Genomic DNA, 26,898 nt, shown 5'->3' with positions numbered 1-26,898 from the left:
TCTGAAAAAATCTAAGTTTTCTATTCTCAGTCGCTTTGGAGCATTTCTCAGATCAGAATTTAAAATTTTCATAACTAGTTATTTAACCTTCACATTATCTTGTCACTTGTGCACATCAGAAAAGTAGTTTCTTATTATTTTGAACAAGTTGCAATTGATTTAGTACATTCATGCAATTGATTATGTACAATTGTCTGTTGTTTCCTACATTATCAGTTGCTATTGTCATGTTGCTTAAAATGTATCATATAGTTCTCTGTGCAATTGTCTTACCCCTCTAAACATCTTGTCATTTGTTCATCGTCTTAGTCATTCAATGCAAAATGGTTTGACCAGTTGTCATAATCTGTCAGGCATATTCAGTTTTCTTACACTTACAGAGTTATTGATCCAAACTGTGACTAAATTTACTTTGCTCACAGGTTGCGTTCACTGTTAGAAACTCAGATCCTTCATTCATACAACGCACACACACTGTCAGGACTCTGTCCTTCCTGTTTTCGAGTTCTTTAACTCTATGGACAGGGTTGTGACAGAACCATGTCCTGCGGGTGTTTTGTGTGGAGACGTGTGGAGACGCGTGGCTTTTGCTTACTTTGTGCCACGTGTCCTCCGGTCTTGTCTCTTAGCCCCGCCCTCTTGTTTCCCGTATCTTTCCATGATTGTTTTATCCTCGTCACCTGTCCCTCGTCTCTGTAATTGTCCTCTGTGAGTGTTTCCCTATTTAATGTTCCCCTCAGTCTCTAGTTTTGGTCGGTTCACTGTTCAATGTTTCATGTATGCTGGTTTTTCGTGGAGTTCTCGGTTCATGCCTTGTCTTGTCCGTTTTGTGAGTTTGGTTTTGTGTATTATTTGTAGTTCTCATTTTGCCCCCTTGTGGGAAGTTTTTGTTTGTCTTTTTAAAGGTCTTTTGTTTATAGTATTTTGTTACCCCACAGTGGGTTATTTGTTTTGCTATTTAAATGAATCATTTTTTGAGTTAACCCCTTCATCGCCTGCCTGCATCTGGGTTCTGCCTGACCATTTTGTGACACACACTGTACAGAGATTTTCCACAAGGATCTCATCTCTGATGAAGAGAGGGCTCTGTTTCAAGATGATTTACAAAAGCATGCGGTCATTTCGGATATCGTTGCATTTTACTGCTGCGTTGCAAGAGTAAGACATCCCAAAGCCAAAGGGGTAGTAGAAATATGTAGTTTGATCCCTCATACATCACTGCATACAGTTCTGCCTGAGGGGTCTCTCCTATGTTTATCTTTTTTTGTGCAATTTTTTCCCATTGTGCTGTAAAATAATATTGCATTTTCTTCATCACAGTTACTTTTTTCAAGCTTGATGTGTAATTTGTTGACAGACCAACACAACAAGTGTAAAATGAATCCTGTTCAATCTTTTGCTAGTGTCGCACATACAGTTACTATAGCTTTGTACTATTGAAAGTGGAAAAAAGTCAGTCTTGTGCATTATCAATGAGTGTCATTACAAACTGAAGCCATAGTTTACATCTGAAAATACTCAAAAAAAAGAGAAAAGAAAGCACCTGTTATATTGACAACATGGCTAAACATTTTGACTGTCTTGTTCACGAACAATGACACAAGGACTTGCCATTTTCATGGGACTAGCATGTTCACTGATGTAAAAATGTAATTTTGAGAGATGAACTAAGGATTTTCAACAAGTTACACACTTTTGCAGGAAATCCATGATGTTGTGCAGTTTGTACAAATTGTTTTGAGAAATGCACATAAAATTAAAAAAATAATAAGAATGATTCGAGAAATGCTCCAAAGCGACTGAGAAAAACTGAAGCCTTCGATGTCTATCGTTTTACAATGTTGAACCTGACCAAGCATCTGCAGGTCTGTAACTTAACCTTTCTTTATTTAATAAAAGCACACAGTTTTGTCATTTTTGAGTGTACACAAATAAAAGTAGACCCTTTAGTTTAGAATGAGTTTGATGTATTACTCGTTTCTGTATGATAAACAATGACTGAGTATTTTAAGTCCAATTAGATGTGTGAAGCCAGTGACTAATCCTGCCTGCTACACAATGCTAATGTAAACGTGTTTTAGCTCTGTATTGCTTGTTTACCAGTAGTTTAATTAACGATGTTCATCTCCATTCATAACAAATTCCGCAGATTTTCATTGACAACTATGCACACTCTATGTGTGAGCACATTACTATGATTCGCTGTTTGCTATGACAGAGTTTTTTATCCTGAAGATGAACAATTTGAAATTTGATACGTTCAAAATGAAACTAACAGCGAATGAGTTCAGTAACGTCATATCTGTCTATTACTTGAAACAGAACTGAATCATTTCAAATCCGTTCACAGCAAGAACGAATGATTCATCACAAGAACGTATTAACACAAGTCCTTTTATTTTCCTTTAATGTACAACACTACAAAAATCAAATCAAATCAAAACTTTTTTATGCAAAAATAACATGCACATTTTCTGTTGATTCAAATGAATTCAGTTTTCAATTCAGTTTCTAGCCTGGTGTATTCAAACAGTCTCTCTACTTAGCACGAATCTATAACAAAGCTTTTCTGAAGGCTCTGCCTCTTTTTAAATGATGAGCAGAACCAAATGTTTGTCACCTGCAGTTAAACGCATAGACAGGTAGCATTTTAAGACTATTTTAACGAAAGTGAAGAACTGAATCCCTTCGCGACGGGCCCTTTCAGAAGTCTGTTGGTGAAGGGTACATGCCATGGTCACTTCAAGGAAGTGAGTTCCGTTTGTGATCACGTGGTCTTGGATTACGAATTCTCGCGATGCATTTTGAAGCAAATATGGTGCGGGATTTTGACGTTACCTAAATGTAACTACAATAATTTAGTTTGTATTGTTTTACACTATTTTGTCAGTGATAAATATGATTTAAGATGGTTAAAATATAGTATAATATAATTTAGTTTATAGGAATGTATGTTTAATATGTTTAAAAATAGCTAGTTGTTTATAGGTTTCCTTTATCATATATTTCCTTTATTCATACCAAGTGGAGTGAAAAAACAAGGGGAAATGAGACATAATTACGCAATATTATACAAGAAGTATTAAAAATGTTGTTTATTTTCAACAAAACGAGTGCTGGATTCAGAGTGCACGTGCGTCGTTGTCAAGGTAACATTTGGCCAGTCATTCCCTTTGTGAAGGGAGTTCCAAACGCATACACGAAAGACAGTAATGCCCTACACCAGTGGTTCTCAACCTTTTTTAGGCCAACTATCCCTATCCATTTTTTAGGACCCCTACCGCCCCCACAAAAATAATGGGCTAAATGTCTTCATAATAATAATAATTTATTATTTGTTATTAAAAATTTAATTTAAAATGCAATTGTAACGGAATTGGGATAATCTATAATCTCATTAAATGTATATTTGTTTTATCTTGTGAAATACCAATAAAAATAAATAAAATGCATGTCATTGAATGTCAAATAACAGATTTGATTGGCCAGTTGGAATATTACCATACTTTCTGAAAGAGCAAAAACGATGTGAAGTAGAATGTTTGAACTTAGTTTCAACACTCTCCTAAATGCATAATGAAAACCTAAAAAGCTGCTTAGATTCACCTTACTTTTAAGTTTATAGGCCTAAATGTGTGTGCCAGTGCGTGCTTCCATCAGAGGTATAATACAAGGTTTGTCATTAATAATTTGCATTCATAATTAGGCAAATGATAACAATACAATCTTCTTACAAGAATAAACACATATTACAATGTAGAAATTATTGGATGTATTTATTTTTTATTATCTTGAAACAGTCCAAGCAGAGTACATTTTGGGCTCAGATATGACGATGATTATATAAGTGGAGAATTAATATCCTACCCAAAGATGATTACAATATATTAGACTGAGTTTATGAGTTTTAACATAACATTTCTACATCATAAATAGAGTTAAAAGTAATTCATTTTAAATGCTGTCATTAGAGTGGAAGTGAATATTTTCCAAGACTTACAAAAGAAGTATTTCATGCTAAATTCTGTTCATGCAAACTCAAATGTCATATAATGTGCAATGAAAGGTATAGATGTTACTCACAGAAAATTGAGAAATTTGTAGGTAGCCTATTTGTTTCACATTTTTTCACTTTCACTATTAAGTTAGATCTGCTCCTACAGTAAGCTGATGTCATAAGTTACATGACAGAGCTCTCCCGTGACAGAGGCGCCGATCACGAATTTTATATGATACTACATCGGTGTATTTTGGTGTGTTTTCCGCACTGCGCATATCTATTGGCATATGTAGATTCAAAGAATGATTCAAAAGCTTGAGCAGTTTGATCTTCAATCTCTCTCGCGTTGAAAGCTGATCAGTCTGTGCAACTCAAGATGTCAAATGCACATTTTCTGTCAATGGATGAATATGTAAGTGGTAAAGTTCTATAACACATTACTTTTAAAAACTTGCTCACATTGCTCTGGGAAAATTAAGCCCTCCTACATGAGGTTGTCGAAATTGTCAGTTTGAGCACCCAGCAGAAACATAAATCGGCGCAATTCTTGTACAAACACATACATTACTAGCAACACATTTATACGCATCTCTAACCTGATATATCCTATACAGGACGAACTGCGTTCAGTAATAGAGAATGCCATTTTGTGTTCGCGCTTGCTGTAATCACTGTTTGGATTTGAGAACGTTTCAGAACAGCTAATAGTTGCCTTTATTCGTGTTCTATCAAAAAAAGAAAGATTACCCATTTAATTTCTTCGACTCTCCGTGGCCTTTTAGTGGACTGTTTGAAGTGTTTTTTTCACATGCGATGTGACGAGGACTCAGCTGTCACTCTATATTAGTTTATCGTTTATTATCATCTTTAATTCAAGTGATGAAGGATTTTGAAAGTCTGATACTGATCAGTATTGAGTACTACTGTAAGGTTAACCCTGCATGGTTAAAATATTTGAAAATTATAAACAGTTCTCACATATTTGTGAGAAATTTAGAAAAGAAATTAGAAGTAATCAGTTACTTTACTCTTATAAAGTTTATTACATTTTAAATAGAGTAACTTGTTATCTGTAACGTACATTTCCAAAGTAACCTTCCTAACACTGGCTGGGAATAGCCTCTCACACTATAATCTTTGTGGATAAAAATGGCAACCGACCGGATTTATACACACATACACTGACAGACACACACACAGACACAACAGAGGTATACAGTTCCTTGGGTTCCACACAGATTACTAATTTATCATTGAAGTCATCCATCTTCTCTGTGACAGACAGAGGTCAGAAAGCCGAAGAATGGATGCGTGTGTGATAGGCTGTCTGACACCAAACAGCGGTACAGCTCAGACAGGGGTTAAGGTTGGTTGTGACACATCAGAGCGACAGACCCAGTTAATCTGACAGCAACGTGCCTGTTTTTTTGTATTTCGGCTCAGCTTCGACTTTCTGGAAAACAACTGTCTAAAAAATTGACAGATTTCTGGTTAGTATCATAAACCCCATAAAAGTAATGTTTGATAATCCGAAACGTATCAATAATACTTTAATCACATTAATGCACAAGCAAAGCTGTGATATTTTAAATGCGATCGGAAAGGCACCTTATAAAGGGCCTTAGACTTTTTCTATGTACACAAAAGGCCTATTTCTCTCAAATATTTTTCACAAATCTGTCTAAATCTGTGTTTGTGAGCACTTCTCCTTTGCTGAGATAATCCATCCACCTCACAGGTGAGGCATATCAAGATGCTGATTAGACAGCATGATTATTGCACAGGTGTGCCTTAGGCTGGCAATAAAAGGCCACTCTAAAATGTGCAGTGTTATCACACAGCACAATGCCACAGATGTCGCAAGTTTTGAGAGAGCGTGCACCAGAGCTGTTGCCCGTGAATTGAATGTTCATTTCTCTACCATAAGCCGTCTCCAAAGGCGCTTCAGAGAATTTGGCAGTACATCCAACCGGCCTCACAACCGCAGACCACATGTAACCACACCAGCCCAGGACCTCCACATCCAGCATCTTCAACTCCAAGATCATCTGAGACCAGCCACCCGGACATCTGCTGCGACAATCGGTTTGCATAACCAAATCATTTCTGCACAAACTGCCAGAAACCGTCTCAGGGAAGCTCATCTGCATGCTCGTCTTCCTCATCTGCGTCTCGACTACAGTTCGTCGTCATAACCGACTTGAGTGGGCAAATGCTCACATTTGATGGCGTCTGGCACTTTGGAGAGGTGTTCTCTTCACGGATGAATCCCGGTTTTCATTGTACAGGGCATATGGCAGACAGCGTGTATGGTGTCGTGTGGGTGAGCCATAACCCTAACCCAGCCATTAAAGAGGAGTGGACCAACATTCCATAGGCCACAATCAACAACCTGATCAACTGTATGCGATGGAGATGTGTTGCACTGCGTGAGGCAAATGGTGGTCACACCAGATACTGACTGGTTTTTGAGACCCCCGGACCCCCCAATACAGTAAAACTGCACATTTTACAGTGGCCTTTTATTGTGGCCAGCCTAAGGCACATCTGTGCAATAATCATGCTGTCTAATCAGCATCTTGATATGCCACACCTGTGAGGTGGATGGATTATCTCGGCAAAGGAGAAGTGCTCACTAACACAGATTATGACAGATTTGTGAACAATATTTGAGAGAAATAGGCCTTTTGTGTACATAGAAAAAGTCAGAAAATGAGTTCAGCTCATGAAAAATGGGGGCACAAACAAAAGTGTTGTGTTTATAATTTTGTTCAGTTTAGATGAATTAGAGGAAAGTTCTGCTTAGTTTTGCGATGTCACCCAAGTGTACAGTAGTTTACAGTAGAGACAGATTGAACAGACCGTAAAGGAAATTACTTAACAACTTTAGCACCTTTTAAAATATTTGTGTCCTATTTACAGCATTTTCAATTAATTAATTCTGGTGAGGATGGACGGATATGGTTTACACTTCAGTGACCTCTCCAACCACACTACCGCCTTCATGCAAGCTGCTAGTTTTAATATCTTCTGTTTCTTCAGTAAAAACATTATATATCAACATGCTCAACAAAATGATCCCGATTGTGGTTTGTGACAGTTTTCGTGTTAGAAATGTTTTCTACTAGATACTACTGTATACTTTTTACTGGTTTCCCAGCTAACATAAGGGTGTCGGACCAGTGGCGGGCCACCGGTGGCAAAGATGGCGGTCCACCGGCGGGAACCACCTGCGGGCCACCGGCTTTTTGCTCATCATTTTCCCAGCGGTCCACCGGTGGCAGCTGCCATATTTCCGCCAGTGGTCCGCTGCTAAGCCGCTGGTTTATCATTAATGTTTGCTGGCGGCCCACGGTCGGTCCGCAGTTTATAATCGTTAAATCATGCTAACCATAATGTCATTCAACACAAAAACCAATGTTCAAAAACAACTGCTAATTTAATATTTTAACAGATTAAATACACAAATTCATTACATTTATCAGACCAACACACAAATACAGTATTTGTACCCATATGGAAGTTATCCATGTTTTTTTTCAGCATTTGCAATAAGATCATACAAAATCCACTACAATGATTGATTGTTGTAGCAAAACCACAATAACTACAACATATACAGAAAACCTATACAGACTTTCACCATGGTTTCAAAAGCATCAGAACCATTTTTAAAACCTTGATTTGAAAAAAGAAAAAAAATATGATTACATGGTTGCAGTGTTACCATAGTAAAACATCTTGGTTACGGATGTAACCTCAGTTCCCTGATGGAGGGAACGAGATGTTGTGTCGAGCCGACAGATGGGGTTCATCCCTGAGAACCAATCGCTTCCGACTTCTTAGAAAAGGCCAATGAAATTGGCGAATGAAATTTGCATGCCGGACTCCGCCCCCGGATTTACGGGTATAAAAGGGAGGAGCCTGAGACCTCTCACGACTGCTGCAGTGGGCAGCACGTGTTGTGGCAAGAAGGACACAAAGTCTCGTTCCCTCCATCAGGGAACTGAGGTTACATCCATTTACATCATTCAAGTGGGAGGAACAAGCAATCATAACTATAATTTACACTACCATTCAAAGGGTTCAGAAAAACTGAATTTTCAACATCATTACGCCAAAGTTCAGTGTCACATGATCCAAGTGACAATTTTGCTGCTCAAGACACTGAGGACTGGAGTAATGATGTTGAAAATTCATACTTGCATCACAGAAATAAATTACACTTTACTATATATATTCAAAAAGAAAACAGCTCTTTTATATTGTGGTTAATTAACAGTATTTCTGTTTATATTGTATTGTTTGCCAAATAAATATCAACATAAATAACAATAGCTAGCAAAATAGGAAATAAAAATATACACTACTGTTAAAAAGTTTAAGGCTATAACTTTAAGGTTTTTGTTACTTGTCATTGGATTCATACTCGTAGCACCTCGGAGACGTTTTCTGACAGGAGGTCTACTCCACTTCTACTGCACAGCCATCAGCAAGGAAAAATCTACAAACATAACATTGAATGTTTAGGAATGACAATATAGTTAACTGGGTTTGCAGGTACAAAACCAACGGTCAGAGAAGCTGCAATACATATGATAACTTAACTCTCTTAAAAGCAGTTTTAAATTGGCTAATGCTAATCAGTCTGTCATCAAGGCTCATTTTATGTAGGCCTGACTAAAGTAACTACCTGAGACATTAATGTAATACTGTATAAAAACAAGCGCAGGACCACTGATACGTTTTCTGTTTAGACATCCTGTAGACACACTTAAACATCTAAATATGCCTAATTTACATTTTAATAATTTAATTTACCAATTCTGCCATATTTTTCCTGAATACGTTACCTCAGAAAACTAAGCGGGAATGTCCAACTAGTCCTGACTAATCGCTTAAACTGCAAGCAAGGGCTTATAATACACAAGTAAAAATGTAAAATGTTTTTAACTAAAACAAGTTATTACTTGCAGGATTTAGGCCTACCTGAAGCGACGACCTGACCGGATCCAGCCATGAGATAGCTCATTAGATATGCATACAGGCCAGCTGTCATTGGCTTAAACTTGTTGCTTGTCAGTTCCTGGTCCCGCCCAGTTTCCATGGTAACTGTTCTCTGCTCCAGTGTGTGACACACATTCAGCACGCAACGCACACCCATTAATACATGTCAAGCTGGGATTAATGCATGAATTTAACAATTTAAAATCTCATAAATTATTATTAAATAGCAAATTAATAGCCTTTTTATTTAAAAAAAATATATATATATACTAAAATTTGCCTGTAAAATAATTTAGCCAGTATTCCATCTATGCCTTTGACTGTATTTATAAAAATGTCCTGTAAGAGCTTAGAAGAACACTATCATTTAGCCACTGCTGTACCAATAGAGGCCCAGAGGTGGCAAGCCGCTGGTGGCGTGCCACGCAAAAAAAGCTGGCAGACCGACAGCATTTTTACATTGGTCGTATTGCCGAAAGTGTCCCGACGGTGGTCCGTCTGTGTCAAGCTGCTGAATCTGTGCCGCCCAGTTTGCCACTGCTGTACCAACAGAGGTCCAGCAGCGACAAGCCTCTGACGGCGTGCCACCCAAAAAAGACTGGCAGACCGACAGCATTTTTACATTGATCAGCTTAGAGACAGTGTGCCGACGGTGGTCCGACTGTGTTAAGCCGCTGAATCTATGCCGCCCAAAAACCGCCGGTGAACCGCCAGGTCATTGTTTGCTGGGTTCTATACTTTTCTAATGGTTAAGGCTAGTATTAGTAAAGCAGTTTTTGAGTTGAGTTACTAAGCATTCCTTCAGATTGTGTTTTTGATCATGAAATCTGAACTCAAAGTATGGACCGGAGATTAACTACAGATTTGCAGCTCATTTAATGCTGAATGGTAAGATTTTTATTTGAAGTTTGGAGTAATCTTGTAGGAGCTTTACAGTAATCTGATCCCACACTTCAAAGTCATGACTTCCAAGAGTAATGATAACAAACAGGTGACTTACACAGTCACAAGATGTTCTTGGCAGCCAGTGAACTTGAAAGAACAATAAAATTTACAGTCACATTAATCCTTAAAAACTACAAAAATCTGCAAAAAAACAAAACCCCAGAAAGACTAAACAACATAATTTTTTAATTATTTGCTAAGTTGTACTCCTTGATGGGCATTAATGTGTCCTACCTTCTGTCATTGCAATTTGGTTACTATGTGCTTTTATTAAGTATGGACTTGAAACTGTGTAACATGACGAATCTTGGGTTTGCATTTCAGTCTGTTGGCTTTTGTTAGCTCATACTAAAGTTTTAAGATATCATAAACAAACATTCCATTTACTGTTTCATCTTCCACAGAGGCTTTTCAACTCTATATTAGGGGTGGAAATCAGCAGCGACTCATCTGAATTTTCATAAAACTGTAAATCATTTTGGTTAGTGTATTATGATTCAAAACTTTTAAAGGTCCAGTGTCTGAAATTTAGCAGCATCTAGTGGTGAGGTTGCGAATTGCAACGGCTCACTGCACCACTCAGCCCTCCCTGTCGAAGCACTATGGTGGCTGACACAGAACAAAGATGTCGTCATGTTTTTGCTTCTGTGCCGAAAGAGATCACGTATTTTTGAAATGCGCTCTGTAGAGCAGTTTGTCCATTTAGGGCTACTGTAGAAACAATATGCGAATTCCATGTAGGGGCACCCGTAGATAGAAATAGCTCATTCTAAGGTAATAAAAACATAACTCTTCATTATGAAAAGTCTTTATACACCTGTGAAGACATAGTTATGGATATTATATTGCATTTCTGTCAAATCTTTCAAATAATTATACATTGGACTAGGGCTGCAACTAACGATTATTTTGATAATCGATTAGTTGGGCATAGGGATGTAATGATTCACCGTGAGCCGGTTGAAAATCAGTTATAATGAGCGACGATTCAAATCGGTTGAGGCTTGAACTGAATCGCAATACATTTTTTGAACAGCAGGGGCCGCTATTTTCACTGCAAACCTAAACGTGGATGCTGATATTTCTTAAATGCAAAAAAATCCAAGAAAAGCACAGACAGTATTAGTTTGTTTATATTAAAGAGACTTTTTCTATTATTAATTTGTTATAAAATTGCAGTTTAGTTTTGTTATTTGAAATAAAACATTATTTTATCATACAAAGAAACGTGAAGCATTTAAGAAATAATGCAAGGGACGTTGTTCATTTCTAATTGGTTTCAACTCATTTTTTCAAAATAAATCGTGAGTAAATCGTGAATAAATCGCATCGTGAGATCAGAATCGTGAATCGCATCGCATCGTGAGCTGAGTGAATCGTTACATCCCTAGTTGGGCGATTGTTTTTTTTTCTTTTTTCGATTAATCGGATAAAAATGTAATTACACCTTTTGCTTATAATAAGTAAATCAGATTATACACAACTGAACTTATTAGCCTTCTCCCAAAATGTTGTGAATGTCTCCATAATTAACACACCTGGTGAGTTGATTCAAGTGTGTCATATTAGAAGCAACTGACAATAGTCTCTCCCAAACGTGGGAGCGAGGGGAGGGTCGGCCAAGGAAATCATTTTTTTGTGCCATGAAAAGTGAGATATTTGTCATTCAAATGTAGTGAAGTACAGTAAAAAGTAAACAAAAAAGTAATACTTAAGTACAAATACTCAAAAAGTGTACGTTCAGTTCTCAAGTAAATGTACTTCGTTACCCACCTCTGAACTAAATAAACCACCAAATCAGGGTATTTAGCCTATTATGTACTTTGCAAAGTGCAAACGCCACAAATTGGGTTTCACTAATATAATCTTTAATTTTGTCATTTAAAACACCTCTCCCCTTTAAACTTTAAAACTGCGCAGCTTGAAGAGATGCATGCAAAACACGTCTGACTTTAAAACTGCGCACCTCGCGCTGCACGGAGAGACCCATGCACCGAGAGACACGTTGTCACGAACTGACAAGAAGAACCCAAGCGCAGACAGCGACAATGACGGGGTTAACAAAAAGACTTTTATTCTTGACAAAAAAACACAAAACAAAGACCCACGATGGGGTATCACAGCACAAACAGGATAATGAACAGGACGAAGACTAACTGGCACCAAACTGAACTAAACAACACTTGACACAGTTAACTAAACTGAACACTTACTGAGTCCGACGGGACAGCACAACAGGAACAGGCAATATCGGCAAACACGGGCTACATCAATGACACAGAACGCAAAACAGACTGAATACAATGACCGAGCACAGGACAATGAAACATGAGGGTATTATATAGGGCAAGACAAACGAGGGATAACGACACAGGGCAGGTGAGAAACATTAGACACGGCAGGGAAGCAATACATGAAACGAGAGGGGCGGGGCCAATGACAAGACACGAGAAAACACATGAGAAGTGAAAAACATCAACAACTCATGGCTTTCTCACATAAAACCAAAGGCTTTGTCATGGCTCTGCCACAGGACCAAGAAAAACATGACTAAGTGAGGCAGAGCCATGACACACGTCTGACTTTAAAACAGCACAACTTGTGCCGCACGGAGAGACGCATCCACGGAGAGACACGTGAGACTTTAAAACTGCGTCACTCACGCAGCACGGAGAGACAAGTGTGACTTTTAAACTGTGCATCTCGCGCAGCACGGAGAGACACTTGTGACTTTTAAACTGCGCATCTCGCGCAGCACGGAGAGACACGTGTGACTTTTAAACTGCGCATCTCACGCTGCACGGAGAGACACATCTAAAACAGTAATTTTAAAAGGGAAGAAGATGCGCTTGATTTATAACTGCGCAGCTCGCAAGTGACGTCACAGACCAACTAATCGATAATGAAATTCGTTGACAACGAATTTCATTATCGATTATTATTGATTTTATCGATTAGTTGTTGCAGCCCTACATTGGACGTTTAACAGTTGTTATGTTAACTTGTTTCTTCGTTCTTGAAGTGTTGAACTTTCCACTTCCTTGTAGAAACAGTATAGAACTTTCGCACAGTGTAGGAAAATAGTATTTCAGTGTTTATCAAAGCAAAAATAGGCTTACTCATATCATTTAAGTCTACCACAAAAAAAATGAATTTTGTCAAGTAATTATGTATTACCCAGCTCACTAACTTGCTATTGCAAATTAGCTGTCTTTCCTGGTGGGATAGAGGAAAATCTAAATAATTTGTTTGCTCTCTTTCCATTATATTCAACTTCAATTTTTCTTTTTGAAAGTATGACTTATTAGGCCACATGCAACTTTGTCAAGAGCTCTTTGGAACATTTACAGCAATCTTCTTAAGGGCGCATTCCCCATATGTATACAGATCTCTGTGATGATCACGCTCAAACTATTGCCTCATACAGTATATACTACAGGAAAGCACAATAAAACAAGTAACCAAACACAGGCTAGTTCAGCCCTCAACTCAACGCCCTTTTAAATTTTCCTTTCTGTAAAAAATCCTTTCTTCTTAGGCATGTCTTCCTATATGTATCCAGGAATAAAGCCAAATGAGACATAAGATCAAGCTTTACTCATGTCCAGAGTGAATATCATTACACATCTGAGCACTGGGATAATCCCTTTTGGTCACATTATCGAAATATTTGTGGGTTGATAGCCAATGGGAAGAGACCACCAGAAATGAAGTCTAAAAACCAAGATTTACTGTTACCAGATGGCTAGAAGTAAGAGTCTATGTTTAAGACGTGGGAGCATGATTTAAGTTCCATTGTCAAGGTTTTTGAAATGATCGCTTGAATGCTAGTCTGTAATGTCTGGTACATTCTTTCCAAATTTCCTGAAAACAGGCCAGTGCACTATTCACACATACACACAAAGACAAACACTGTTCTGCAATCAATACGCCCCTTTTATGACAACCTTGAGGCAAAGTACTGTAGTTTAAAACAAAGCAATGTCAGGCTTCAATAAACATATTTTAACAACAGAGCAAAATGACAGATGGCCATGGACTTCAGGATGAAAAGACAAAGTAAACTTCAAAGGACCAGTTGACATGTATAGTTTACTATATACTGTACTTACAAATGCAGGCTATTGGACCCACTGAAATGTACAAAAAGAGATATAATGGATTCAGGGCTCAGGAGCCCAGACTTCTATTCCAAAGGAATTTTCATGTGGTAGTAAAGGCTCTTATTGTACTTCACTCAGTTTCCAGAACCTGGCTTCCTCATTCAGAGCCAGACATTTAAGTATTAACATGAAGTCAAGATCCACCAGCTTAGACAGAAACAGGTGCAACCAATAACCAACAGACATGTAAACCAACAACAGAAAATCACGGTTTGTTTTGTTTTGCGTCTCAATGGCGCAATAATACATAAATGTGAAAAAGATTAGAAAGTTTGTGTATTCTGGTTATGAACCAAATAATGTCTGTATGTGACTGTATGGTAAACAGCAGAAGAATTTAAGAAGAATTTGTGTAGATTTTGTAAGCAGAATCCAGAAGTCTATTTAAAGGTGCGGAGGATAACCATGTCTTCAGAGGTGCATAAAGACCTTACATAATGAAGCGTTATGTTTTTATTACCTTAGATTGAGCTATTACTATCTACACACACCGCAGGTCCCCTTACATGAAATTCGTCTTGCTGCACCACCATGTTTTTACAGTAGAATGTTCATAAAATGTTCAGCAAAGGCAATTGTCTTCATTATGGTCTGCGTTTTTTTACCTAATGCATTTTTCCAACTCATTGCATGTATTGTATGTAGTTTATATTGAGGCAGCCCTCTATAGGGCCCCTTGACTTCAATAAAACCATGATGTTGACTGGCCTCATAAGCGACTTCAAGCTGTCTATACGCAATGTGTTGAACAGCTGTGTCCTACAGTCATGATGACCTTTTAACAACTCTTCACTACATTTACACAGCTTCGTGTTGATGGGACTTGTAATTTCACAGAGCCTGAAGTGAGAGGCAATCACGACTCTACAGTTAAAGAATACACAGTAGATGTACTTACTGAGACAATTAAAAAAACCGCAATCTTCAATCGATCCACGCAGTAATCACAGAGGCTGTCCTTCATCTTCATCTTTAACAGTCTTATACAGACAATGCTAGCCTAAAGTGAATCATCAGTTTGGCAAAAGGCTTCACAATACTGCTGAGTTTAATCACATGACATGGCATATCACTTTGATGAGAATGGCATTGTGAGAAATAGAAATGCAATCATATTTGGGTATTGATACATCATCTAACCCATAAAAACAAATGATGTGCTACACTGCAAAGCTACACTAAGGCATACTGAAAGAATATTGTTAAACCTCAGATGCCCTCTCACAATCTAGAGTTGTGGATATATCCTCACTGATGCTTATCTGGAAGCCGGCAAGCAAATGACATACCGTCAGAAAACTTTACGTCCCATATTCCTCAGCGGTGCTGCTCGCGAGGTGTGACTGTTGGTTGACATCCCTTGGAGGAATGGGATGTCTCAGATTCGGTGAGGTATGTGTGGGATGTACTGTACATCCTACACAAAAGCCAGAAAGAACAAAACAGGATATTACAGTCACCAAGGTGCCGGGTTCTCCCAGGACATGATGCCAGTGAACTGTATATGTATTTCTGTGATGAAGATCGAGCTAGAAAGATAGAGATGCGATTTCTCTAGACCCACTGTTTGTTGCAGAATGCCCTGTAAAATGTGTTTATTCCATACGGTTATACAGCAATCCAAAAGATTCAGTGTCTCTCTGAGACTGTGGTTGAGAGTTGTCCCTGCTTCACTCTATCCTGCCATCCGGAAAATGCCAGACAGGAAGATCACAAAGGAAAGAGGATTAAGAGAAAAGTGGGCAGCCTCATGGTTTGGATCAATTTTTTGTGTGTGCGTGCGTGCGTGCGTGTGTGTGTGTGTGTGTGTGTGTGTGTGTGTGTGTGTGTGTGTGTGTGTGTGTGTGTGTGTGTGTGTGTGTGTATGTGCGTGCGTGCCATCATTGGCCGTCTTAATGGCAATTTAAATAAGCTATCTTTCATATCGAAGACATCTATCTTTGTCCAAATTCTAATGGAACATAACATCTATTAAACAAATTAGGCAATGCTCATAAATGTACCCTGTTTTGTGATGGCAGATTGTTAAGGGATAGTTTCCCCAAAAATAATAATTGTTTCATCATTCATTCACCCTCATGTGAGTTTTCCTAACTATGTTATTTCAGACCTGGTATGCTGGTAAGCAGCCCTTTGTGCTCAAAATACCTTTTTTGGTTTTCCACAGAAGAAAGAGTCACATACAGTTTTGAACAATATGAGTTTGAATAAATTATCAAATAGTTTTGGATGAACTATCTAACTATTAATCATCAGCTTTTTAGGATTAGTGCTTTTTGTGAGCTGCACAAAGTTGCTGCCTACATTCCAATTCAGTCATTCACTTTCAGGCTTAAATTCCTGTTAGGATATTTCCTTAGAAGGCAGCTGTCTATATAGGCAGTATAGACAGCAAAACAGCTCACTGGGTTTTGGAACAGACATTGCCTTTTCTCACAGTATATACAGTTCTTTGAACCGGACAAAATCATTAAGCTCATCAATAAAACATTGTTACTACAGAGATACTGTTTTATCATCAGTCAATGGGTCATTCCACGAAATCGGTGCCTTTTCAACTTTCAAAAATTAAAATATAAAGTAAGTTTAATGCCTTTTTTCTTAATGTCCATAAAATGAACACATCTTAAAATTTCATGAAATTGTGTTGTGACATCTCATAAAGAGTCGTTTTATGACTCTTTATTTGCCTCATGTTTGAATTTTTTTGTCATCCCTGTTACAGACACAAGTTGTACTATACAGTATATACTGTATTTTTCAATAGAACTATGTAATAGTTGTTATATATACATGTAGTATTTTTGTCCCTCTTTTCACTGGGATTGTTTTTAATTATGGATTTCTTATTTCAGTCTTATGTGAACCAAAAACTTTACCAGCATAAATACAATTTTAATTATTTTAAGTAATATTTATTTGACTTTATTTTGATGTAATATTGATATAAGAACATGTAGTGTTGGTATCAGTTTAAATAAAAAATGTATTTGTTGTTATAGTAATTCTATGTCTGATTATTCATCAGGGACACAAAAGGCACCGATTTCGTGGAATGACCCCAATACAGCATGTACTTTTCTGAGGACAGTTAGGTGTATCTGATTAGGTCTGCAGGTATAGATACAGGCAAACAAGTCTTGATAAATGGCCTTTCAACATGGGACAGAGACTGATCTGAATCCAGAGTGATTCTCTTTATTCAACCATTCCTCTGAAGGCTGGCTGTCATCCTGTCCTTTATACTTATATCTTAACTTCCTGTCAGTTCCACTCACTCTCTTTGCTCTGCGCATACATTTGACCTCAGATGTCCCATTGTGATCAAAAGCCAGAACAGAAACACTTGCCTTTGATAATGTTAATTCATGTATTAAACACTGCTTGAATCTCAGAATCATACCAGCCAATGCAAAAACCAGTGCTTAATGGAAAGCAATGAGATGTGATGTCACAGAGGGCCCACAGCAGGACAGTAACCTAACATTCTGGATCTATTTATGCAACCCCAGAGAGAATGTCAGGTCCCCACAAAGGCACGATGTGGAAGTGTAACAGTGGCTTATTCATCAAAGAAAGAGAAGAGAAAGAAAGACCTTTAGGACTGAACCCATAATCTTGAGGTATAGCATAGCACATACATATAGGGGATTCCAGACCCTATTTACGGTGGCTTCAGGCTTTTTCTTTTGTTCCTTTATATCAGGCTACTCTTTTATTGTGTGTGTCCTTTCATGCTTACAGCAAACAGCAGTTGCAGTATGATTTAAGGGTATTTTACTCTGAATCCTTGTCTTAAAAAACAACCCGTTCTCACTCCCGATCGTCACTTTTGAACGCACAGGGTACCCCTTTGGCGTCGTTTTTTGATGAACAAGGAACTGCGTTGCTGTTTGCTAAATGCTCCAGACCGAGATGCGTGCAATTCTTAGCATTTCATAATTATTTATGGTTTTAATAATTTGTAGCACGTAACCCCAACCTCACCCTAACCACTTCTCAGCCATATAAAACACAGCACGCGAATAAAAGTACAGTCACGGGTATTATTGCACAAACTGACCAAAAGCATTACAAAATATAACAAACAGCTCGTTTCGCAGACCTTTTTGCACCAAAGTCGTACGATAACTTTACATGAGGATGCCATGTGTGTCCGTGAATGCATGAAGTCAGCTCCCATTCAAAAGATAAACCGGAAAAGCTAGATGAAGTCGGTCGCGGGAGCCAATACCTTTTCACGTTCAAAGCCAATGAAATGACGCGATCGGTCACGAGACACAGGAGAGCCAATGGCATCGAAGCTGACGTAACTTCCTCTGGCGGCAATTTTTGAACGTCGTTCTTCACTGGATTTGAGATTTACGGCGGACGGTGATCACTTTATTCGCATCTGTTTCTCATACAAATATATCGTTTCGCGTTGGTACCCTTAGAATATCTGCATTTTTGAACGACATTGTGACTGCTTGTATTAACGTTATGTGTTTTAATATTACGATAAATACACTGTAACATTACTTGCTCAAACTGTCTGAATAGCGTCATGTAAACGCAATTATCCTGGCCATTAAACTTAAATGAAACCCCGAAACATCATCATTGCAAATTATATCTAATATACATTTTCAATTTTCATAATGACGGTAAAATTTGCATGCCCTTCACGTCGAAAAACGACACCAAAGGGGTACCCTGCGCATTCAAAAGTGATGCCGAAGGGTGCTGACCGAGCGTAAATATGTGACGAGTCGGGAGTGAGAATGTGTTGCAAAAAACCATAACGTTTGTAACATTAAGTAAGACGTGACTCATTGAGGCCTTTTTCTCCAGGGCAGCACTGGCTGTGCCACCTCACGCAACTCTTAAACTTGTACTCCAATTCCCCCTCGCTGGTCAACAGCACAAAATAAAATGTAACCAAATACATAGTATAGTATGGCATGGTGGGGTGGAGTGGAGTGTAGCATTTACTGGTTACATGTGCACATACACATTTACAAGTCATCTTCATCAAGGATGAAAGATGCCATAAATGGGACAGTATAAGGACATGAGTGTGGAAGTATTGACCCGAATTGAACTGAAAGCCCTTGGATGAGAGGATGGATGTTTGAATCTCTCACATCTCTTGTAATAGTGTGAGAGGCATTTTAAAGCCTCAGTCTGACACTCTGTCTACAGGATTCTCAATGTCACAGAAGAGGGAAACAGTGTGAACACAGAGGCACTTTAACTGCCTTATGTTGAATGTGTGTACTCTTTGAAACAATGTACACACACACACACAGACCCCTGAAGTCAATGACCTTTAACCTATCTCCTGACCCACAATACTGTCAATATTGCTCAATATTATTTCAGTTGTCTTTTCAAACAAGATCAGATTTCTGCACAGATGTGAGGAACTCTTCAATTTCACAGCCCTTTGCCTAGTCCCACTATGAAGGAGCTTGTTTTCGGAAACTTTTACAAACTCTCTTGATGCCTCCTCTGGAGATGCCGAAGACTGTAGACAGGCACAATAAAAATAACGAGTCTTCCTGGCCCTGCTACATGCTGCATAACTACCGGTATTGAGCATTTTCTGCTTCATAAATTAAATAAACTTGCACTTTTACGACTACTTAGACACTCCACAGGTGCAACTGTAGAGGCTTTACTCTGTGTGTTATTTGTTTCAAGTTAGGTGCTGCATTATGCAAAGAGGTAACAGTATAGTGCAAGTTTAGAAAGCAAGATAACACAAGAATTCTAAGAACTATTTAACCAGACCAGAGGATAAAAATTTTACGTGATTGGGTCTTATATATTTACAGTATATATATAAATATATCACACAAACTCATTGGCACACAATGGTGCATTTATTAAATCATCAACCAGGGCCAAAGCTTCATTTGAATGGTGGGTTTTGTTACCATGTCTTGCCAAAAATGGTTAATATCAATTCCGCTAAAGTCTTCTAAACAAATCCCAGAGATAAAAAATAAATGAAGAATATTAGATCAATAAACTGTCTTTGATAGTTCATTGTTATCCATTCCTTTAAGGAGGAATTAAACGCAACATACAAAAACTGAATGCACTACATTTTGAAAGGCAAAATATATTTAAAGGCATAATTTTTAGAGGCAACAGAATGGTGTTAGGACTCAGGGCAGCGTAGGAAATGAAATGTTTTGTACACTGAAATGTTTTGGTCACGTAGATACAGTAATAATAACATTAAATAGAGAAGAAAAACGATAAACAAAAAACTGGCAACAAAACGAATTAAAAGATCAGCTAGTACAACAAACTTTCCCCCCAATCAGCACTGTCTATTTTTATTTGTTCTGCACCCTAAATATGACACTCAAGCATCTGGCATAGATACAGTTGGTAGCAGAGGAATAATTCACCCATGAATTTCAGTTTCTGTTTCCATTTAGAAATGAGAAAAATAATGTGAGTGTGACATTTATGTGTAAAAACATTATATCCAGGAGCATGTAAGTGACAATTTGGATTGGGGGGGATTAGGGGGCGCTGTGGTAACCCACCAACCTTGCCATCCATGTTTTTTAATCCTTGTGATGATTTGAGAGACAAATCCTTCTTGATTGTGTATGTACTGATGAGACATGCTTTCTCTTTGTCAAATCAATTCACTACTGACACCCAAATCAATGAGATAATGTGTGTGCGTGTGTGTTCATGTTTGTATATCCCGGTGGGGACCTAAACCTGAATACACACCAACACATGGGGACTCGTGTCACCCTGGGGACCAAAATTGAGGTCCTCATAGGCAAAAAAGCCAATAAATTGTACAGAACAATATTTTTTACAAATCTAAAAATGCAAAAAGTGTTCTATGATCTTTAGGTTTAGGGATAGGGTTAGGGATAGGGGATAGAATATACAGTTTGTACAGTATAAAAACATTACGCCTATGGACTGTCCCCACGGAGATAATCAACCAAAGCCTGTGTGTGTGTGTGTGTGTGTGCGTGTGTGTGTGTGTGTGTGCGTGTGTGCGCGTGTGCGCGTGTGCGTGTGTGTGTGTGTGTTCTGTAAATACTGACATTCTGAACAAAATGTGATGGGCCTTTAGGGTCAGATGATTCTAGATGATTTACACAACTCATAATTGGAATTCAAGCCTTTGTATATATGGGTCCAAAATTATGTGTTTTTCCATAACCTTCACAGTTTTTAACCCAGACACGCATATCGCACATGAGGAATTGCTGTTGACACAAGTGAACGTATTTCCAGTAAGTACTATGAAAAAATCGTGAGGAACCGGTTAAGAATGATCACATTTTAAATAAGACGTATAAATAAAGCCTCTCATTGTTGTGATTAACTGTTGAAAAACATACTCAAAACTATTGTTTAGTTATGGTACCATGCTTGTTTAGATATTGAATAAAACAGACAACACTGCCTATCTGTAGTAGCTAAAGTTCCAAACATATTTCTGAGCTTTATAGATTATTTATTTATCCACTAAAAGCTAACAAATGCACAATAGCCATGTGTCTGCCCTGCTACAAAGACTCTGATCAGCAGGAATTTCAATGCTGGTTTAGGCTGGTTTCTAATGGTTAGTGTTGGTTTGGCATTGGTCTAGCTGGCCAATCAGCATGGTCTTTCTGACTGGGTTATATAAGAAGTCTGAGGGACCAGCTGGTGACCAGCAAGCAAAATACAATATGGTGACCTGCACTGCACTTCTGGAATTTACAACAATGCGTATTTCAAAGTCACTCAGAAGTCTTATACTTCTTAAAGTCACCATGAAACGGAAGTTGCGATTAACTTCTTTTCCATATCGTGACATATCCGAGTGAAACGGCTTCTGAAATGAGAAAAAAAATGTAGGGTGGGGTTTTATTTTGCCGTTCCCGTTTTGATTGGTTTGTTGTAAGTTGGGCCAGGAGGGCAGGGCTAAAAATGCCTGAACATTGGACAGTCAGTATAGTCCTACCTCTTTTTTGTTGCTTACGTCATGTGGTGAAGAGAGGGGGAAGGGAGCGTAATGTTTTTGATTAAAAATGACAAGTGCAAATTAATTTAAAAAAATAATGGTGTGCACAAATAAATCATTTTTATAATAATCACTGCAACACTGTGTAAAACACTTTCCCTTTCTGTCGGTCTCTCGACGTTGTGTCGAACCGACAGAATGGGGTTGTCTTGAGAACCTATCATCTTCTGAGTATATTGAAAAGGCCAATGAAAATTGGCGAATGAAATTTGCATGCCGGGCTCCTCCCCGGATGTCCGGGTATAAGAGGGAAGCCGGCGTGCTCATTCATTCACCTTTTGTTCTTCAGAGCCTACGCATCTGGTGAGCTTCTCTACGATCTGGGTGATCATTCTTTCTGCTGGAATCTACGACGTGGACAGCGGACGGTCCCTTCCTGCAGTGACTCTCCCCTGGGCGTCTCGGCAGTTCCGGAGGTGTTCGAGCAAATTTCCTTTTCTAAAAGAGCAAATTTCTCCAGCGTGGCTTGTCCCGCTGTTCTCATGGGTGCAACACACTCATCGAGGAGGGGGACGGACACAATGCCTGCTTCCAGTACGCTGGGGCAGACGTTGTGGATACGTCCTGCCCGCACTGCGGGCGGTGACGATTCAGACGTTGCGTCACAGGTGGCTGTGTTCCCACGGGACTCAGCCACCACCTCGTTTGCTCCCCGTTCCGTGGCGGCAGGACTACGGCCCTGCCGTCCGCTACGGCAAGCAGCGAGGGTGATATGAGGATTACTGTGAGCGATAATCCGCCAGCCACTGGCTCACGGACCGTTCACACCTCGTCTCGCTCGTCTGACCGTTCCCCAGGAGACGGTCCGCCGTCTTATTCCTCAATCACGTATTCGGACACGATGCGTGATGATGAGATGTCTCTTGCAGCATCGGGGGGTGACGTACTGCCATCCGACTCCGACGATTCCTCGGGCTCCCTCCCTCGGGGGGTCGAGCCCAGGAAGAAGCGGACGTCGAAATGTCAGCCATGCTTTCCCGGGCCGCCGTGAGTGTTGGGTTGCAGTGCCCGCACTGCCTCTCCCGGCGCTCGCGGCTGGCTACATGGCGCCTCGGGTTTGAGCGCGGCTCCAAGCCGCGCCCGCCCCCAGTGCCGTGTTTACCGGAAGTGCATGAGGAACTTTGCAAGACCTGGAACGCCCCTTCCGGCACGTTTCACGTCAAACAAAGTTCTGTCACCCTCTCTTCCCTCGAGGTTGAGACAGCTGGAGGATGCGTCGGTGTCCCCCAGGTGGAGTTTGCCGCCGCGGTGCACTCGTGCCCGTAGGTGGCGGCCACCTGGGGGGGCTCGACCTAGACTCCCGTCCAAAGCATGTGGTGTCTCGGCATCTCTGGTGTCGAGAGCTTACATTGCGGCGGACCAGGCTGCCTCCTCTCTCCACGCTATGGCTCCTGCCAGGCCAGGGCGTTGAGAGAGCTCCACGAGGGTAAGACCGACCCAGCGCTTATGCAGGAACTCCGCGCCATCACCGACCTCGCTCTACGGGCGACCAAGGTGACCACGGGGGCCCTGGGTCGGACGATGTCCACACTTGTGGTCCATGAGGAACTCCTCTGGCCGATACTTGCGCAGATGAGTAACGCTGAGAAGGTCCGCTTTCTCGACGTACCCGTCTCGCAAGGGGGGGCTGGTTGGTGTTACTGTGGAGGGTTCTCGACAGTAAAAAGCAGTCCTCCGTGCCGCAACTCGGCCGCCTCGGCCGTCGAGTCCCGTGCACTGTCTGCTTCCCAGCAGCCCTGGTCCTCTTCAACGCCCTCCAGTGACCTGGAGGAGACAGCGAAGAGGAGACCATCGCCCCATCAGCAGCCGCGGGCAGCGGCTGTCATGGGATCACCTCAGGGGGATCGAGGCTACCATTGGGCCCGACCCCAGCCACAGCGCTGGTAGGTCGGATAGGGACGGTTCCTGCCCCGTCCCTCCATCTGCTGGCCCCCTCTGGGGGGCTGGCGCCCACTTACTCTCAAAAAGGAGAGTTTCCTCTCTCTCTGGGTTACCTCAGCCGCTCTCACCCTCTGCACGACGGTGAACGGCAAACTCGACGTTGCGTCATGGCAAAGCGCAATGTCGAGTATAAACACCAGCCCTCAGCACTCTCAGTCAGACAGTGCGTTGAGCTGCGCAGTCGCCAGGCAGGAAATATGGCAGAGCCGATCTCCTCCCCGGGGGGCCTCCCCTGGCAAGGAATCCGTACTGCTAGCCATCGAACCACCCTCCGCGGGGGCGATGAAGCAGATCAACCTCTAGTCCCCTGTCACAGTTCTGGGAGCCCCCAGACTGTCAGGCGGGCTGAGGAAGACGATCCGTCTCGGCTACGCGATTAGGTCGCTACACGTCCGCCCAAGTTCCGGGACGTCCTTTTACCTCAGGCAGAGGCAGGGATGCCCCCGTACTTCGGGCGGAGGTCGCCTCCCTTCTGGTGAAGGGAGCGATCGAGCCCGTCCCACCGGCCGAGGTGTTCAGCGGGTTTTACAGCCCGTACTTCATTGTCCCTAAGAAAGGCGGAGGGTTGCGCCCTATCTTGGGTCTGTGTGTTCTGAACAGGCACCTACACTAGCTGCCTTTCAGGATGGTCACGCAGAAGCGCATCCTGGCGTCCGTCAGGCGTCAGGACTGGTTCATGGCAATCGACCTGAAGGACGCGTACTTTCATGTCTCGATCCTCCCTCGACATCGGCCGTTCCGACGGTTCGCGTTCGAGGGACGGGCATATCAGTACAGGGTCCTCCCCTTCGGTCTGTCCCTGTCTCCACGAGTCTTTACGAAGGTCGTGGAAGCCGCCCTCCTTCCCCGTTGGGAAGGAGGTGTACGGGTACTAACTATCTCGACGACTGGCTCAAGTTTGGGCACACTCTCGAGATCTGTGGTGTACACACAGGGACCTGGTGCTCCGGCACCTAGATCGGTGGGGCCACAGGTCAACTGAGATAAGAGCAAGCTCTCCCCGGTGCAGAGCATCCTCTTTCTCGGTATGGAACTCGACTCTGTCCTCACGGGCGGCCCCGCTCACCCCCAGGGGGGGGCGCGAGGACTAGCGCGCCCGGTCAGTGTTGAACTGCCTGAGATCAGACAGTCAGCGGTCCCCCTGTAACAGGAGGCTCCTGGGATTCATGGCATCCTCGGCGGGGGTGGCCCCCCCTCGGGTCGATGCATATACGACCGCTCCAACACTGGCGGCAGAGTCAAGTTCCTTGGAGAGCGTGGCACACCGGCAGCAGGCGTTGGTCACACGCTTTTCTGCCGACACACCCTAAGGGGTGCCGTGTGCAACGGGCAAGCAGTGTCGGGGCGGTGGACGGGCCCCCGCCTGCGTTGGCATTCAACTGCCTAGAGTTGTGGGTTGTGCTACTTGCATTGAGGGACTTCCTCTCGTGCAGGGAAGCACGTGCTGGTCCGGTCGGACAGCACAGCTGCTGTGGCGTATTCTTCACTCACAGCAGCTAACATGACTCGCCCGACGCCTCCTCCTCTGGAGTCAGCAGGTGATCAGCTCCCTGCGAGCCACACACATCCCAGGCGTCCTGAACCAGACAGCCGATGTGCTCTCTCGTCAGTTGACGCCTTGCGGAGAGTGGCGACTCCCTCCCCGCGCAGCCGGCTCATTTGGGGGCAGTTTGGCCAGGCACAGGTGGTCCTGTTGCCTCCCCGAACTCCTCCCATTGTCCGCTTGGGTACTCCCTGTCCGAGGTACCCTCGGCACGGATGCCCTTGCGCACAGCTGGCCGCGGGACAAGCGGAAGTACGCTTCCCCCCAGTGAGCCTCATTGCACAGGGCCTGTGCAAGGCCAGGGAAGAGGAGCATCAAGTGGTACTAGTTACGCCCCTTCGGCCTAACCAGGACTTGGTTCTCGGAGCTGAGGCTCTGACAACAACTCCCCCCTGGCCGCTCCCCCTGGCGGACAGCTTCCCCAGGGGAAGGGGCACGTTACGGCATCCCAGGCAAAACCTGGTCTCCATGTCTGGACGGGACGAGGAGATCCTGAGTGACCCACCCCCGGTCCGGTTGGGACGTCACTCAGGCTAGGGCTTCGGCCACTGGGCGGCTATACGCCCATAGGTGGCGCCTCTTCTCGTCCTGGTGCTCTTCTCGGCGAGAAGACCCGCGGAGTTGCTCGGTCGGGTACGAGCTGTCCCGTCCTCAAGAGAGACGGGGGAGTAACCTCTCCCCCTCCACACTGGGAATGTATGTAGCCGCTACGGCCGCTCATCATGACCCAAGTGCTGGGTAGCCTCTGGGACAGCACGACCTGGTCATTAGGTTCCTAAGGGGCGCGAGAGGGTGACCACCTTATCCGCGCTCCGTACCCTCTTGCGACCTAGGTGGCGGGCCTCAAGAGGCCCCGCCCCCTTCGAGCCTCTCGGGGTTGCCGCTCTTTCTCAGTCTTGATAAAGACGGCTTTCCGCATGGCGCTCACCTCCAAGAGGGTAGGGGATCTACAAGCACCCTCCGTGTCCACAGATTGCCTAGAACTCGGGGCCGGGATTCTCACGTTATCTTGAGACCCCGCCCCGGCTACGTGCCCAAGGTTCCCACCACTCTCCCGAGAGACCAGGTGGTGAACCTGCAGGCGCTCCCCACCGGGGAGGAAGACCCAACCTATCCGTGTTGTGTCCAGTACGCGCACGGCGCCTCTACTTGGACCGCACGCAGAGCCCAGAAGCTCTGAGCAGCTCTTTGTCTGTTTCGGAGGTCAGCAGGAGGGCTGTCTCCAAACAGAGGCTGGCGCACTGGATCGTGGATGCCCTCG

General features: G+C 42.2%; 1 protein-coding gene across 3 annotated transcripts in view; it reads right to left on the bottom strand.

Annotated features, from left to right (window-relative positions):
* The window catches only part of htr2cl1 (5-hydroxytryptamine (serotonin) receptor 2C, G protein-coupled-like 1), a 190,954-nt gene that overhangs the window by 149,390 nt on the left and 14,666 nt on the right, over positions 1 to 26,898 (bottom strand). The window contains exon 2 of one of the 3 annotated variants that reach the window (XM_057347574.1): positions 15,405 to 15,532. The exons of the other annotated variants lie outside the window; for them this stretch is intronic. The gene's annotated coding sequence lies outside the window, so the exon portion shown is untranslated. The remainder of the gene's footprint in view (positions 1 to 15,404; positions 15,533 to 26,898) is intronic. 3 annotated transcript variants of the gene reach the window in all.

Source organism: Triplophysa rosa, linkage group LG1 (assembly GCF_024868665.1).
Source record: "Triplophysa rosa linkage group LG1, Trosa_1v2, whole genome shotgun sequence".
NCBI classification, from domain to species: domain Eukaryota; kingdom Metazoa; phylum Chordata; class Actinopteri; order Cypriniformes; family Nemacheilidae; genus Triplophysa; species Triplophysa rosa.
The sequence above is the reverse complement of the archived record's forward strand: the minus strand, read 5'-3'. Positions and strand labels throughout refer to the sequence as shown.